The sequence below is a fragment of the Tenebrio molitor genome, chromosome 1, assembly GCF_963966145.1.
Source record: "Tenebrio molitor chromosome 1, icTenMoli1.1, whole genome shotgun sequence".
In the NCBI taxonomy this organism is placed as follows: Eukaryota; Metazoa; Arthropoda; class Insecta; order Coleoptera; family Tenebrionidae; genus Tenebrio; species Tenebrio molitor.
The window spans coordinates 3,406,343-3,422,167 of NC_091046.1; the positions used below are offsets into that span (position 1 = coordinate 3,406,343).

General features: G+C 41.0%; 2 protein-coding genes across 5 annotated transcripts in view; one reads left to right on the plus strand and one right to left on the minus strand.

The window, feature by feature from the left end:
- TP53INP (Tumor protein p53 inducible nuclear protein) overlaps positions 1-15,744 on the minus strand; it is a 27,365-nt gene extending 11,621 nt beyond the window's left edge. Inside the window, exons 1-2 of one of the 3 annotated variants that reach the window (XM_069061939.1) lie at positions 15,601-15,744; positions 1,458-1,570 (exon numbers count right to left, since the gene is read on the minus strand). The gene's annotated coding sequence lies outside the window, so the exon portion shown is untranslated. Of the gene's footprint in view, positions 1-1,457; positions 1,571-1,629; positions 1,846-15,600 lie in introns of those variants that run through there. The other 2 variants (XM_069061940.1, XM_069061941.1) reach the window with 2 other exon arrangements.
- Positions 1-15,825, plus strand: part of Adck5 (aarF domain containing kinase 5) — a 32,665-nt gene that overhangs the window by 11,854 nt on the left and 4,986 nt on the right. The window contains exon 1 of one of the 2 annotated variants that reach the window (XM_069061933.1): positions 2,770-2,919. The exons of the other annotated variant lie outside the window; for it this stretch is intronic. The gene's annotated coding sequence lies outside the window, so the exon portion shown is untranslated. Of the gene's footprint in view, positions 1-2,769; positions 2,920-15,825 lie in introns of those variants that run through there. 2 annotated transcript variants of the gene reach the window in all.

Here is a 15,825-nt window from a genome sequence, read left to right on the forward strand (position 1 = left end):
CTGATTTGAAGGTTTCGAAATTTTGACTCAAAAGGTCTACAAAGGGATCTTCTTGGTTTGAAAAGCAAGGATAGAGGCTGAAAATGGAACTAGAACCTTTTCCGAAAGAAAGAAGCAAAAAATTGTTGTAAAAATGATATACAGGCTGTCTCAAAATTCGCGAATTCCGAATTCAGAACGTGGTAGGGAGGACCCAGTGGAGCTCGAAAAATACTTAGAAAAAAAAATTCGCTCTTCCTGAAGAAGATATAAGCACTTTAATTTTGTTCAATACATAGCAGCCTTCATATCCACAGTGCTAAAATACTATTCTAGCTATGTTGCCGTTCTATTTTAAAGAAAAATTACAAAAATTTAAGATTTTTTTACTCCAAAGTAAAGCTATTTTTCAAAAAATTGTTTTACGTTATTATTTTCCACAATCATCTACACCATAAATAACAATAAACACTGCACTTTTCAGCCTTTGAAGAAAGGCACTTCATAGAGTGCACCTTCAGACGAATGTATCTTTGTGGGGGCAGTCCCGATTTTTTTTTTATTTCCATATTTGGACTACTGAAGTGATCCCTTACAACGCTCTGAAATCGGAATTCGCGAATTTTGAGACACCCTGTAGATTTGTTGAGTGGAAATTAATGATAACATTAATACGTATGTACATAATCCTAATTGTTTTTCAAAAAGTGTCAAAAATCCAAATAGAGCAAAAATCAGTTGATGTTTTCTCACCAAGGGAGACAGAATGACACAATTGGCAGCTCTGTACCTCAAAAAGCTTGACATAAAAATCTGCAAAAATGCAAAATAAAAAATGGTTTGTTTTTTTTTTAGATTTTTATGAATTTTATGGTCAGCTGAAAAGTCTAATACAAATGTCGTACGGTACGTCTTTTACAGCGCTCCAACTAATCAGACACGAGGCGAAGCCGAGTAACCAAAATTAGCGAAGAAGTGAGCGGTGGAACCAGAGTTTTTAAAAAATTGTCAAAAATCTTGCTCTGTTTTTTTAACGCTTTTTTTAACTCTCATTTAACATTTTCAATAAGCTACTAAGCCAACTTAGCTTTATGTATTTTTGATACATCTTCAGGTATTTCACAAATTTTGAAATCAAATCGATGTAAAGTGAGTGAAGGATCAAAAATGGAATAAGTTTTCTGTTATAAAAAAAAAATAGAAACAACCTCTTCTAGTGTACAAATTGAGGTTGCTTAACTCTGTAACCTCCACACCTCCACTCTTGTTGTGCAACAAACAACAATAATAATAACAAGTGACGATCACGCCACCTCAATTAATTTCGAATTGACATAAAATCGGCAATTTCTCGAAACGAGTCAAACTTCGTAGGCGCGAATTAACCAAACACAACAGTTATCCATAAACTGTCATTGTTAAAGCACGAACGCCACAGATATGGTCGTACGTGAGAGAGCAACGCCAAAGATTCTTACCTTAATATTCGTGAGTGTATTGTTTGTTTGTGATTCTTCTATTCCAGTTTCTTTATTTAGTTGAAAATGTGCGAACTCCTAACCTAACGACGTCCTTGTTTCAGCTTCGAGTTCTGCAAACGAACAAAAAGTTACTCGATTCTCTACCATCGACCCACCGTCTATATTTAACCGAAAAGGCGACGACCCGAAGAAGTCTCTTTATCGCGGAATTGCGCTTTTAGGAAGTTTTATCTTTTTCTCGCGAAAACCCAACGCAACACGTGACCAACAAATCCAGACAACTTCACCAGCGCCGCTTGCGAAACGTACAATTTGCGACTGACCCAAAGTCGAAAACGCACTTTTCGATTGCAACTTATTTGCGTCGACAACAACAGTCCAGGAGCGCAACAGTCGCGACCACTTGAGAGGAACGTGACAGGCGCGTTTACGAACCGATGCGCATTTCGATTTTGAAATCGCAAATTTTGACTCCTTCCAAGTCCAAATTGCGAATCGCGGCTGGCCCCAAAAAGTCGCGCCCCGAATTCTGCGATGAAATTCCGGGTTGATGGGGTCAGGTCTGGCGATTCTGGTGGCGTGGAGAGTGGTTTTTTGCGCTGGCGACGCTCTTATTTCGAGGAATATCAGATTTTGGCAGTGTGTCCTGTTATTAATCCCTCGATATTTTTATCGCGATGGAAATACCACAGTGGGAGTTGGAACGGCCAACAGCACCAATAATTCAGCAAACACTTGGATCTTTCTTGTTTGTAAATAAAGCGAGAAAATGTTGCTTCACACTGGATGGTTTCATGATCAGTTAACTGTTTGGTGTTTTGGTCGCTGTAAAATCGCCGGTTTTTTGTCAAGTTGCCGATCAGGTGTTGTCCGGACAGTGTTGCCAATAACTCTGACAAGAGGAAGGGACGAAACTGTGCCAGAACTGTTCGTTTCGATTTATCTTGTCCGTCCTTGCGGGTAATCCTGCGGTACTTTTTCGCCGGAGATGTGATTTCTTCGAGTATCGGCTTAATTTTTAATAGGATTTTCTCTTCTCCTCGCAAAGGATAAAGTTGAAGGACGAAGCTATAATCGAAAGTGCGTGCCGGAGATGGTGCGATTGCGTCGAACAACCTTCGCCAACAGAAAACGTCGCCGGTTTTGGAAAATCCGTCCAACTTGACGAAATGCAATTTTGAAAAATTCGTCAAAATTGACAAAACCAATTTTGGAATCGTCCAAATAAGTCAACAAACAACCGCGGACAATTCGTGGAGTCTTGTCGCAATATGAGTCACGTTATCACACATTCTTTCTTGTCATTTTTTTTTTGTATTTGCGTTGCTAATGAGTATCGCATTATGACGATAGAGAAGTACAAAACACATTCGACCTCGATACCGAGCGGACGGTTGCAAATTGCACGAGAAAGTAACAAGTGAGTGTACACCATACAAATTCTCTGGATTCAGATCGGGTGAGTTCGTGTGTCATAGGAGTAGAGTGTCGACAGAAGGTCGATCGAAATCATCGGTTTCGCCACATCAGAACATTATCTATCCATTTTGGCATCATCGCAGGCGTCCAAGTGTCATGATTTTTTGATCAAAAGAAAAATCGCCGAAGGACGTTGGCACAATTTTTATGATGATAAGCGCTGCTCGTTAGATATGAAAACTTAATAAATTGTTTCTAAACACCGTTGTTTTGGCATAATGGGACAACAATGCACTGGACATTGACGCTATTTATAACCTCAAACTTAGAAAAACATAACCTAATTCAACAGACAGCTTTACTACCAAATTAAATGAAAAATTTCCATGGCCTCCCATTATGGCAAAACAACCCGTTCGTACTTATTTTTTTAAATTTTATAACCGCTGTAATTTTTAAGTCGACAGGAATACATTTTACAAAAGTTAGAGATCCTTCAGTAAAAAAAAGCACATAAAAGCTTCACAAGGTTGAATTTCAAAATTAAATACAGAACAGAATTTCTGACGGTAAAAAGATGAGATGATCAAATTCGAATATGTATCATGAAAGGCAAAAAAAGAAAATTTTCCAAATTTGGAAAAATAATTTTTAAGGCAGTCAAAATTGGTCATAATTTTGCTTTGGCCATGCATGGAACGTTTCAGTCAACTCGCAATTAAATTAATTAGCTCGATTACAAATGATGGTCTCCGTTTTTTTTTTTATAAAAAATTGGATTTTTGGGGTAAAAAAAATGAGATTCCCAAATTTATGAAGGGCAAAATAAGAAAATATTCAAAATGTTGGAAACAAGTTTTAAGGGAAAGTCAAAATAGAAATGAAATTAATTATCCCGATTACAAAGGTTTAAGTGTTACACCAAAAATTGTTTCCAGGGCATTGACACCGTTTTATATCGGGTCTTCATTATATTTATCCTCAAAGTAGGCGTTGAAGAGTCGATTGTGAACGCACCACGGATCACAGATACGGATCAGCTGTTGTTTGTGGTTTTACTCTGCAGACTGACGAGTGGTGCGTTCACAATCGACTCTTCAAGGCCAACTTTGAGGAGAAATTATTTGAACACCGGATATAATGAGCATTACTACTCGTTACACATGGAAGTAGTTTCCGACAAAGATAAATGACAAAATGAGAAGGAATGATAGAAAAAATTCAAAATTTTGGAGTTAATTTTTAAGGGAAAGTCAAAATTGATAAAAAAAATTATTTGGTTCCATCTGAGATGTGTCAATTAACTCGATTAGAAACGTCCAAGTGTCCCAATTTTTTTTTTATTGAAACCGATAAAACGTATCTCAAGGACGTTGACGACGTTATATTATTATGATAAATTTTATTCATTAGACATGAAAGCACTTTTTGATAAAGACACTTTATAAACAATGTCTAGACCTCCTTTTTTTGTATATATTTTTTTTAATTTACATTTGCCAACATCAACTTACCTTAGAATTTGCAATATCAAAATTTAACAAGTTATAAGACACAAATTTAAATCTGTAAAAATCATAGAGACGCATAAAAAACCGTTTGATTGCGATTTCGCGTTGATGATGATGTGGAAATTTGCTGTGTAACATTTTTTGGCGATAGTTTTGGAACACCCTGTATTTTGCAAAAGTTCTCATTTGTAACGACTCATGTGAAGCTTCATTAAAATATTTTGATTTGGCTCCATACTTACAATCAACTAAAAATATAAATTAAATTAATTAGGAAATCAGCCCCATTACAAACGTGTTGGTTTTCTTTTTAAACCGATAAAACATGTCTGAACGATGTTGACACAATTTTATATGACAATTGCTGTTCTTTAAGACATCAAAGCTGTTTCTGATAAAGATAAAATGACACTTAATAAACCGTGTCGTTTAGTGCTCAAACTTTAAAACATTTTTGGATTCATATTTTCAAAAATGTATACAGGGTGTCCCAGAACTGCCTCCCCAGAGAAAAAGGGGAGTGTTTGGCTAAATGCAATATAATTTAGGTGAACTTTTAATAATACGTAAGTCTGACAAATTTGAAATAAATTTTGAAAAAAAAATTCCTATTCCAAGATGAAGAAAAAATTAGACAGAACAGAATTTCTGGTGGGAACAAGATGAAATGGTGAAATTTTGATTTATCTTGTGAAAGACAAAATAAGAATATTTTTCAAAATTGTGGAAACTTGGGAGTCAAAATTTTGGTTTGGCTCCACACGGGACGTCTCAATCAACTCGCAACGCATCTAAAATCTAAATTAAATAGACAAGATTCGATTGGTAAAAAATTGACACCGCAAGCGTGCGTTGGACGTCTGAGTAATAAGTAGGTGCTAAATAAAAAGTGTTGAACAAACGACAACGTCGGCTACCGCTGTTGAAAACAAAGATCCTTGCACGTGTAAACACAGACGGACGAATTCCGTAAAAGGAAAGCGTTGGAGAAAAACGACAAAACAAACACACCCAAATGAGCTAACACCAAAGATAAACACACAAGGCCCAACTCGAAGAAGATAAACAGGCGGCAGATGCGCCACGAAAAAATTTCCCGACACATTTGCCGACGACTATTTTTGGGACCATTGGCGATCTAATTGTCCGGCCAAAGTGGCAACACCTCGATTCCATCCCGCAAAACCCTTGCCAAGGGATTTTGGACGGGCGAGTTACCACGGCGTGTTCCTGAGCCAAACGGTGTACACGCGCTGCGACCAACGCGCAATTCACACCGTAGCCCACTATTAATTATTATCGTTTGTGGAAAGGTCAACGGGAGCGCGGCGTAGAGGTCCCGGAGCGATTTCTTCCGGGGTCCCGGAGCGTTGTCTTCTCGGGCCACGTTTCGTACGCGTGCGATCAACCGTCGCTTATTAATTTTTATTCGTTCCATATTTGCGATGGACGTTAAGGATGCGACGTCACTTCCACGCGCGCGCTCCGTGCTTGGAAAATTCGAACAGATAACAGTTGATCTGAAACACATTCAGATTTGCTATTAATAGCGGCGCGAGGGGGAAAAATCAAGAATTTGGCACACTTAGCCGAAGTATTTTTAGACAGGTCGGGTCGTGACGCAAAATGTACCATCCAGTCCGCTCCGGGACCAGGTTCTCAAAAAAATCACACCCGATGAAAATCGGCACCGGTTTTGGGGATTTTTGAAAAGTGTCAAGTGGAGAGTTTTCGAAATTTGTCAAAAACAAGCAACCCCACGTGACACTCGCTCTTGACAATGTAGAATTCACGGACGACACTTTTGGAAATGTTGGTCCCGTGGTGTCAAAAATAACGTCGAGTTTTCCAAAATTGGTCAGTTTTGCCGCATCGACAAATCACATTTATTAATAGGCGATTGCGCAAACCGCAACAATTTGGCAATGTATACAAATGTGACCCTGGCTCGCAGATTTAACCTTCTATCCCACCATAGGTGAACTTTATTAATTTCGGAACTGAACCGTATTTTGTGCGTTTTTCTAAACCAGTTTCGGAGATTTAGGCGAATTGCGTTGCACGATTTAAACCGATTTGCCTCCATTATCGATGGACTTTTAAGACAGAACTACTTTTTTCTTGACTAGACACTCGCGAAAGTCGTGCACGAGTAACAAACATTTTGGAAAATTCTAGGATTTTTTTTTGAAAAAAAATGCCCAAAAAAGATACACGTAGTAGGTTGTCATTTGTACTCTGAAACGTCGTAGAGATATTGAGAAAAGTTTTTTATTTCATGCTGAAAAAATTAGAGAATTTTTCCAAAAAACGTTTTAAATTAGTCAATTTTTTTTTTAAATATCAAATCCATCTCAAATCTTGGCACCATTTCGAAAATTTTAATTGTTTCGTTGGTTTTTGACATAATGCAAGCAAAAGCGACTTTGTATATTCAAAATTTTTGAGAAACAAAACAGTAAAAATGAAAATTTTAAATCTTAAAATTCAAAATATTGACATGTTTTAAAAATATCTCAATGTATTTAATTTTTAACGCCACTTATCTGTTTAAAATTCTACAAAAGAAAATTACAGTGGGAAGTAAAAAATTATTCAATTCAAAATTTCAAATATTAGTCAAAAATATTTCAAAATTCCAGATCTTGAAGACATTTTGGAAACTGGAAATCTCGTTCAACTGTTTTTGATTGAAGGATGTCTTTGGATGTGTTTACTGTAGATGTTGACAAATATTTTGTAAGTTCATAATCGTTGTAAGAACTGTGTCAATTGAGAAAGTCAAAAATTACCCAAAACCGCTTTGAAGTTTCAAATCGCTGCCGAATGACGATGCGGTTTAAAAAGTACTGTAAAACCATGGAACACATTATTTCGCAAGTGTCTCAGCTTCGAAATTTTATTCGAAAAATCTTCTTCGAGCGTCAAAATCGTGCAAAAATTTTCCCTCGCATCGTTGCGATTTTAGATGATCTCTCGGTAAAATGGGAAGTCGATTGGAAAGTACCGTCTGTCCGTGCGTGTTTGCCCTGAAAGTGGTGACCCATAAGAACGGACCTGCGCCATTCGCAACGAGAAAAATTGAAAACAGGAAAAGCGCGTTTCCGGTAATTAAACGAGACCGTTTCGGTGCGGAAAAGGTGACGGCACAGGTTTATAAAAGCAGAAAGGATGGAAGCGTAAACAGCGTTATCGTCGGGGTGAACCACCCTTCGTTTCGTCATTTAAAATGCCAAAAAAATACATGTATGACCCATCAAACCTGTGAAATGGTAGCTGGGGAGCGTCTACCTGCATGGGACACCCCGACCTTCGGTATTTCAACCTGTTTGGACTTGTTTTACGTGGTTATTGGCCGAGCTTCACAAAAAAAAAATATATATATTGGGGTCTCAGTTGGCTAGGCTACTACAAAAAATACCTAATTGATAAAACTGGAAAATATGAAACGGGTGGCATAAATTTTCTACTGTCATTGCATAGCTAGACAGTTAGCTAAATGTCAAAAGCTGTCACCGTGTTGAAGTGTGCATATTTACAATTAGTTCCATAAAATGAGCGAATTACACTTGTTACAGATGTTGAAAAATGGATTAATTAGACATAAGTTCTTTTTTTGTTTTGTTAGGATCGTGGTAGTTTTCACTTATGCGAAACGAGGGCAAATGTCCATTAGTCGCACTTGCCGACAGATCTAAGACAGCCCTCTGCGTTTCCCATGGGTGTTAGAAACAGTTGACATATGTTTTATGGTTAGTGTGTAAATTTGCTGGGACTGATATGACCGTTGTGGTCTTTTGCGGGTGCATGTGGTTTGTGTATTTGGTGTGGGCGTTGGGTGGGTGAGTGAGGTGATAGATGGATGCCAGATGTAAGAAAGGGGATGTATAAATGCGATTTTAGTTAGTTTTTAGACACTCTTGTTTTGACCTAAGATCTGGTAACTTGTACTGATTTCCAAGAGTCCTTAATATACATAGTAAATTATTAAGAGGTCTGAGTTTGTTTTTTGAATCCTGACAAATTGAGTGTTGATTATAACAATTAATTTTTATTATCAGAAGTGGGATACTCAGGTATGTGTGATTCTGCCTGAGTGAACTCTGAGGTATAGTGAAGTCTGTAGGGTCGTGTGAAGTGATTTCGCGATCTGAGTGGTGCGTATACGATTACAGTGGGGTAATCGGCACAGTTTAATTGTGGTGGTTGTGTGAAGTGATTTCACAACCATATTTTCTTGTGTGGGGTCGCGTGAAGTGATTTCGCGTCCCGAGTTGTGAGCGAAGTAGTTTGTTACTGAGTCGGGTAAGTCGAGTGCGAGTTGTCCGTACGAATTTTCGAATCGTCATGTCGAGAAGATATCACGAGTCCGATAGCGATGATGATCAGCCCCTTATTCAGCGGTTGGAACGTCGACTAGATTCTCCGAGTGTAGAACCTGAACATCGTGCCGGAGGACAAGGTGTTGCAGGAATAGAGATTGGAGCAATGCTGAACACGATGAATCAGCTGATGCAACAAAATGCTCAAATGTTGCAAATTATAACGAACAGAAGTGAGAGTAATTCCAGAAGAGACAGCAGTGAAGAAACGAGGGTACGGCATACTCAATATCAAATCATGCCGGATTTGACAAAGTCTATTGGGTACTATAAAGGAGAAGCCGAGATCGAAGACGGTACGGGATGGTTAGATCAAATTATCTCCATGGCGGAGTTACATTTGTGGCCAGAGGAGTTTAGGCTGGAAACAGCAAGAAGTCACCTGGTGGGTGCAGCTAAAAATTGGTATGTTGCTCATCGCGGAGACATTAAGACTTGGGACGACTTTGTGACCAAGTTTAGTAAGACTTTCGGTGTAAGTGCGAGTTTAACAGACTGTTGGCGTGCAATGGAAAAACGGCAGCAGAAAAATGGCGAGTCAGTGAGCGCGTACTTCCATGAAAAGTATAAGTTGTGCAAAAAGTTAAATTTGTCATTTTCTGAAACGAAAGAGCAAATTATTACGGGACTGGCCAACAGAAGTATTGTGCAAGGACTTTTCGCGAAGTTTCATGTGGACAGTGACGATTTGTTGCATGACATTATGGATTTTGAAAGACTATGTAGTGCCGGTGACCGAGACAGACGTGATCGCGAGCGTGAACGTGGTGTGCAAAATCGATCCGAAAATCCCGGGAACCCAAAGCATGAGACGAACCCGTCGCCATCGCCGTCGTCTCAACTCCAGTCGACAAAGATATGTTTTCGTTGCAAAGAAGTGGGCCACTTTGCAAATTCGTGTCCGTCAAGACCACAGATTACGTGTTTTACGTGTAACCAGCCGGGGCATAAATCACCAGAGTGTCCCCAAAGAAGGCAACCACTTGTGATACAGCATGTGTATAGCACCAATGACACCAGTGACACCAACTTGAAATATTACAAAGATGCTGTTGTCAATGGTGAAGTCGTGAAGAGTTACCTTGATCTTGGCAGTACGGTGTGTGTCATGAGGGACGACTTGGTGCCAAAACTTAATTTGATGTGCGATTGGTCCGATAAGCGTCAAATAGTCGGGTACGGTGGTGCGGTCACTACGACCCTAGGTACAACTAATGTGCATCTCGAGATAGATGGGGTTGGTGCTGACGTTAATTTTTATGTGGTACCTAGGGAGACGCAAAAGATCCCTTTACTTGTTGGTCATCCGTTCACCGAACAGCCGCACATAAGGATAATTAAAACGAAAGATGAAATCAGAGTAGAAAAGGACACAACAGAGACCGTGAACTCTACTCCAGAGAAGGTGGTTTTATGGGCCAAGGACGCTTCGGTAATCCCTGAGAATTTTTTAGGCCATGTGATCCTACGAACAAATAAGATCAACACCGACCCATGTGGAGAAGGCGGGGTGCGTCAAATTGTTAGTCTGGACTGTGGTCTGGTTTCGAGGTGTGTTGTGAAGGCCGATGAAATTGGTGAAGCCGTACTTTCGGAGTTAAATATAAGCGGAAAAGACGTAACTGTGAAAGAAGATATTGAAATGGCACGTGGCGAGACTTGTGTCGACGGCACTTTATACAGAAAAGTGAATACGGTTCCGGTCATCGTTAGTGAAGTGGACAATGGTTGTCGGGTTCATCGCGAAGAGGAAGAGGTTCTCATTCGACGGGCGGTACCGCCTCAAGCTCCTGGTCAACTACGACAAGTGAAGACTTCGATTGGGCAGCATCAAAGACGGAATCGGCGACGTCCCCGTCGTCCTAGACGGCAACGAGGTAGACCAGGTCGAGGACAGGATGGTGCGCTCTCTAGGGGAGGGCCAGTGGCGCAACAAAGTGTTCGGTCTCATAAAACAATCTGTGTTGTGGATCGTGTTTAAGATTGTAAACTGTTTGTAGGATGTAATTGTATAGGTTAGTTATATGAGAGTTCTTTCTTTTAGTTATGTTTTAAGTTAGGTAAGTTGTGTTACCGACCTAGGATAATTAATTCATAGAGTCGTTGATATTGGGTGTTAGATTTAGATAATAACTTGTATTTGGTATAGAATATTGAATGTACTATGTCTATTGCGTGTGTGTTGTGTAGTGTGGATGGTCCTTTGTTCTCGAGGACGAGAACTGGTCAGGAAAGGCCGAATGTTACAGATGTTGAAAAATGGATTAATTAGACATAAGTTCTTTTTTTGTTTTGTTAGGATCGTGGTAGTTTTCACTTATGCGAAACGAGGGCAAATGTCCATTAGTCGCACTTGCCGACAGATCTAAGACAGCCCTCTGCGTTTCCCATGGGTGTTAGAAACAGTTGACATATGTTTTATGGTTAGTGTGTAAATTTGCTGGGACTGATATGACCGTTGTGGTCTTTTGCGGGTGCATGTGGTTTGTGTATTTGGTGTGGGCGTTGGGTGGGTGAGTGAGGTGATAGATGGATGCCAGATGTAAGAAAGGGGATGTATAAATGCGATTTTAGTTAGTTTTTAGACACTCTTGTTTTGACCTAAGATCTGGTAACTTGTACTGATTTCCAAGAGTCCTTAATATACATAGTAAATTATTAAGAGGTCTGAGTTTGTTTTTTGAATCCTGACAAATTGAGTGTTGATTATAACACACTTTTTAGTGATGAGGCCTGGTTTCAGAATTTTTTAGTGGCTTACAAAACCACAGCACGAAATTACTCATTGCAGAATATTTTTTGCAACGAGGCAAAAACAACGATAAAGTGTGTTTGTTTAAAAACAATACATTTGTTTTGGTCCAGTGCATATACACTGTCATTCTTCGATAAACTTTTAATCGACTGAATTTTTTTTAACTTGCGGTATCCAAAAACTCCTTTCTACGCAATCAACTAATCGCTTCAATTTACTTTCCATGGCCCACTACAATGTTACAAACATTTGTCAAAATCCTGTAGTTATGCAATGATATTTTTTTAAAGTCTAGCAAAATTATCACAATGTATTGTTTGTTTTTGTTTTCGCGGTCTGTGACGCCAAATTAAATACAACAGTCTATAAATATCCAGGCGGCTATAAAGTTGTCCGCGAAGTGTTTCCTGTTGATACTTTTAATTGGCTCGCCGATTAGCTGATTCGAAACCGCATGGGTCGGTATTTCCCCGCGCGGACCCGATCCGATGTCACTTCCGACGAAACCTACCTGTCAGATGAAGCCCCCTTCGCGGTCGACGACAGTCGCTCACCGCAACGAATCAACTTAAGAGCGCAATCGCATTTCCACAACGATTTCTGTTTCTGTTGTTTTCTGGTTGTTGCCCCTCGGTCCTCGCCGCCGATCGCGACACCATCGCCGGGGGATAAAAATGAAAATCGAGGCGGCCAAGAAAGTAACAGTCGACGGTCGACGCGGTGGGACAAAAACAAACACGGACGCAGTCAATAGTGAAATATGGCGGTGGTGTTTTTCTTATGCTGCAGATCTCGATGGCGAGCGGGATGCGACAAAGCGAGACGATCGAGTGGGTCGACGACCCACTGACAAACATTATCTTCCACTTGGCGATTGGCCGAGTGGAAAAATGGAAAACAGGGGGAGATGGAGGAGTTGGGAGTTGTGAGGCGCTTCCGGTAGTGCCGGAAATTACGAATTCACGGGAAACTGCCAGGGTTGAGTTTGGGAGTTGACGAGGTCGCGTGACCGCGGAGAGGAGTTGTTGTTGGTCGACGGCGGCAAAGATGGACGAACAAAACTGACAGAAAACTTGACATTGGGGAAGAGTTGGCACCGGTTTAAAAACAACTCCGAGACTTTTCGATTCCGAGATCTATTCCTAGAAGAATGAACTTGAACTGTGGCAAAACATAAACTCCGTTGCGAATTTGAAAACACAAAAATGTTTGGTAATTGTTCACTTTAACTACTTCTGGAATTTTCGCGTTTTTTCTGGCTAGACAGCCTCAGAGGGTCCTCCTAGATCGTGTCCCACCATTGAAATCTTGTGCAAATGCCTTTTTTTAATCTCTTGTTGTATTTCAAGGTCGCGTCAAGGTCGCGCCAAGTCTTAGTATAACTAAAGGGTAAGGAAAATTTTCATTTGCACAAGGTTTGACTGATGGGAAACGATGTAGGAGGACGTCCTGAGGCTGTCTAGCCAGAAAAAACGCGGAAATTCCAGAAGTAGTTAAAGTGAACAATTACCAAATGTTTTCTTTTTTATTGATATTTTACACAAATTTTTGAGTTTCACTGTGCATCTTTGTGTTCAAAAATATTCACACTCTTTCGCTCAAACATCACACACGCCATCAACAAATGTATTTTATTGCGCCCTCTAAACTGATCGGAGCAAAAAATAATTATGTAAACTCCATTTTATAAAGAGGCGCCATTTTGTTTAATGACAGCACCACCGCTTCAATTGAACAATCCAACACTATTTACACTCAACACAATACTCAATACACCTTGTTTTTTAATTATGTACAACAAAACAACTTTTTTGATTCACCCTTTACACATATTTTTCTTACTCACCGTGTACATTTCACGTGAAAAATATTCAATATTCTTTCGTTGACTGTAAACATCATAAACGTGTCGACGGATGTATTTTACTGCACCCTCCTCACCACCCTACTGGGACAAAGAACACAAACCCCATGTTGTAAATAGGCGGCGCCATCTTGTTTTATTTCAACGACAGCATAAACGCCGTGGGGTTGGGAAGATTTTTTCTACTCAAGTGGCAAAATACAAACTTGTAGAGAGTTATTTGTGCAATTTGCATAATGCATAAAGCAGTACTTTTTTCACAAGTGGGAAGTATCAACGCACGAGCGCAGCAAGTGTTTTAATCTTCGCCTAACAGGTTCAAAATTTAAGAGATGAATTTAGTGGATAACCAAATAAAAGTCAAGTGTTTATTTTCATAAAAGGAGTGAAGAGGGTGGTGAAAGTGGTAAAGAAGAATTTTACCAGAAATTAATTTTGTTTTATTTCTGTTGCAAATTAAGTAAAATCGAGACGATCCAACGGTTGTTTTTTCGTTGACCTTTCGCACAAGTTTTCCTTTTGTCGCGATAAATATATCGTTTCTTTGACTTCAAAGAATCTCTTGAAGGTCAGGCGCCATCTTATTGTTTTTTACGACAGCAGAAGCGCCGGGGGGTTGGAATGATTTTTTGTCGCCGTGATGGTGTCAACCCCCACAAGATCACGTTCCAAATCCGGACAACAACTGCAGCTTAAGATTATCGATCGGGCTGACAGTCGGAGATAAAATATGTGGTTGCAAAACACCGATTGCAAGTCGTAACAACTGAATGTCAAATGACGACCAAGTGACAAAGCACGCAGTTTGTCTATTTTTAGCGAAAAGACCCTCTTTGAGGGTCAGTCGGCGTTGTTCCCACCCGCAGGGGTCCAACCGGGGGCCACTATTGTACCCTATTCTATTTTATCTCAACCTTTATCTCTGCAGCGCCACCCCCTAAATCGCATTTATGGCGATTTTCCACAATTCACGCTTTTTTGGAATTTGAAAAATGTCGATCGCCAATCGAAGAAATCTGTTCTGTTGAGTACATCAATAGATTTTTTTTTGTCGGTGATCGTTGCTGTTCACCTTGTGTTGTCGACGTCCATGCTTACATCGGTGGAATTGTTGTGAGTTGTTTTGCAATAGTACAAAAGTGGGTGGAGCGGCAAGGGGTTCCGCTCACTCCGTAAACAGTTTCCACTCCGGACGCTTCGTCAAAATAAACACCGGAGTTTGTTGCCTCTTCCGAAGGTAGAATTTGTGGAATTAGTTTTGAAACGGCAGAGTCGTAAAGACAACAGGTTTTGAAAACTTGACATCTCATTTCCACTGTCAGGTCAAAAGTCACATTTTGACAAGCGCTAAATCTTCGAGTGTGTCAAAAGTGAAACGTTAGGAAATTATTTCGAAGATCTTTTTGTTGGAAATATGTATTGGAAGCTTGAAAAATTTGGAGCTGACGTCTTCCAACACTCCCAGCAGAAGATGTCTTCTGTTGGAGTTTACGAGGTCGTTAAAATCAAATTAGTGCGCCTGGCACTCCGCAAGGCGTAAAACCAGAAGATATCTCTACGTATTTACTTAAAACCGTGATCAACATTAATTACGCGTGCTCAGCCCACCTAATCTAATCTGACTGGAAATCCGTCCAAGGCCGTCGGATTTTTTCCGGGGCCCTCTCGCCGAATCCGGGCGACCTCAGCCGGACCAAACGTCGTCGTCTCCATGGAGACGCAACGCGCCTCGGCGACGCTCCGAAATTTTGGTTTAGGCTCCGGTCCGCGCCGACGTCCGGTCGCGGCCGCAACAACCTCCCGATTCCCGAACCTCCCCAAATCAATCCGAATCGCGGAAACCCGGTCAGGTGACTGGAGGACGCGCGAACCCCGCAGCAAGCCAGGCAGTCTAGTTGTCCGACGCGACAATAACAAAACACCGTCGGTGCGCAAGCGCCCCCGGCCTCCGTCTCTCTCGTACTCGCGCCCGTCCCGTCGCCCCGTCCTCGTCAGCGCTGCAACATTGCATCATCGATCCAAGCGGTCGTTTTGAATCGTCGTCGTCGTCGTCTTGCCAAAACAAAGAACGCTCCGCGGGACCCGGAGGGCGGCCGATTCTATCGGCGACGTCGCCCGGCAACGCAAACAATTCGTGTCGATCAGCTGATTGGCGGAATCGACGGTGTCGAGGCGCGATTGTTCTATGTCTATGGGATCTAGTGCCTACCTTGTTGTTGCGGTTACGTCGAAAACAACGGGTGACGGGGTCGAAAAACACAAAGTCTAACTGGTCTCAGCAAGCACAGCAGCATTCAGCCCGGTACAGGCGCTGAATAAACCATTATTCGGGGGTACGGACGGCTCCGGCCGGGGGCGGTGCGGGGCGAGCGCGCAAATCTCCGTCTCTCTCGCGCCCGCGTCGCCGCCTCGCGCCCTCTCTCTCTCGTCGGGA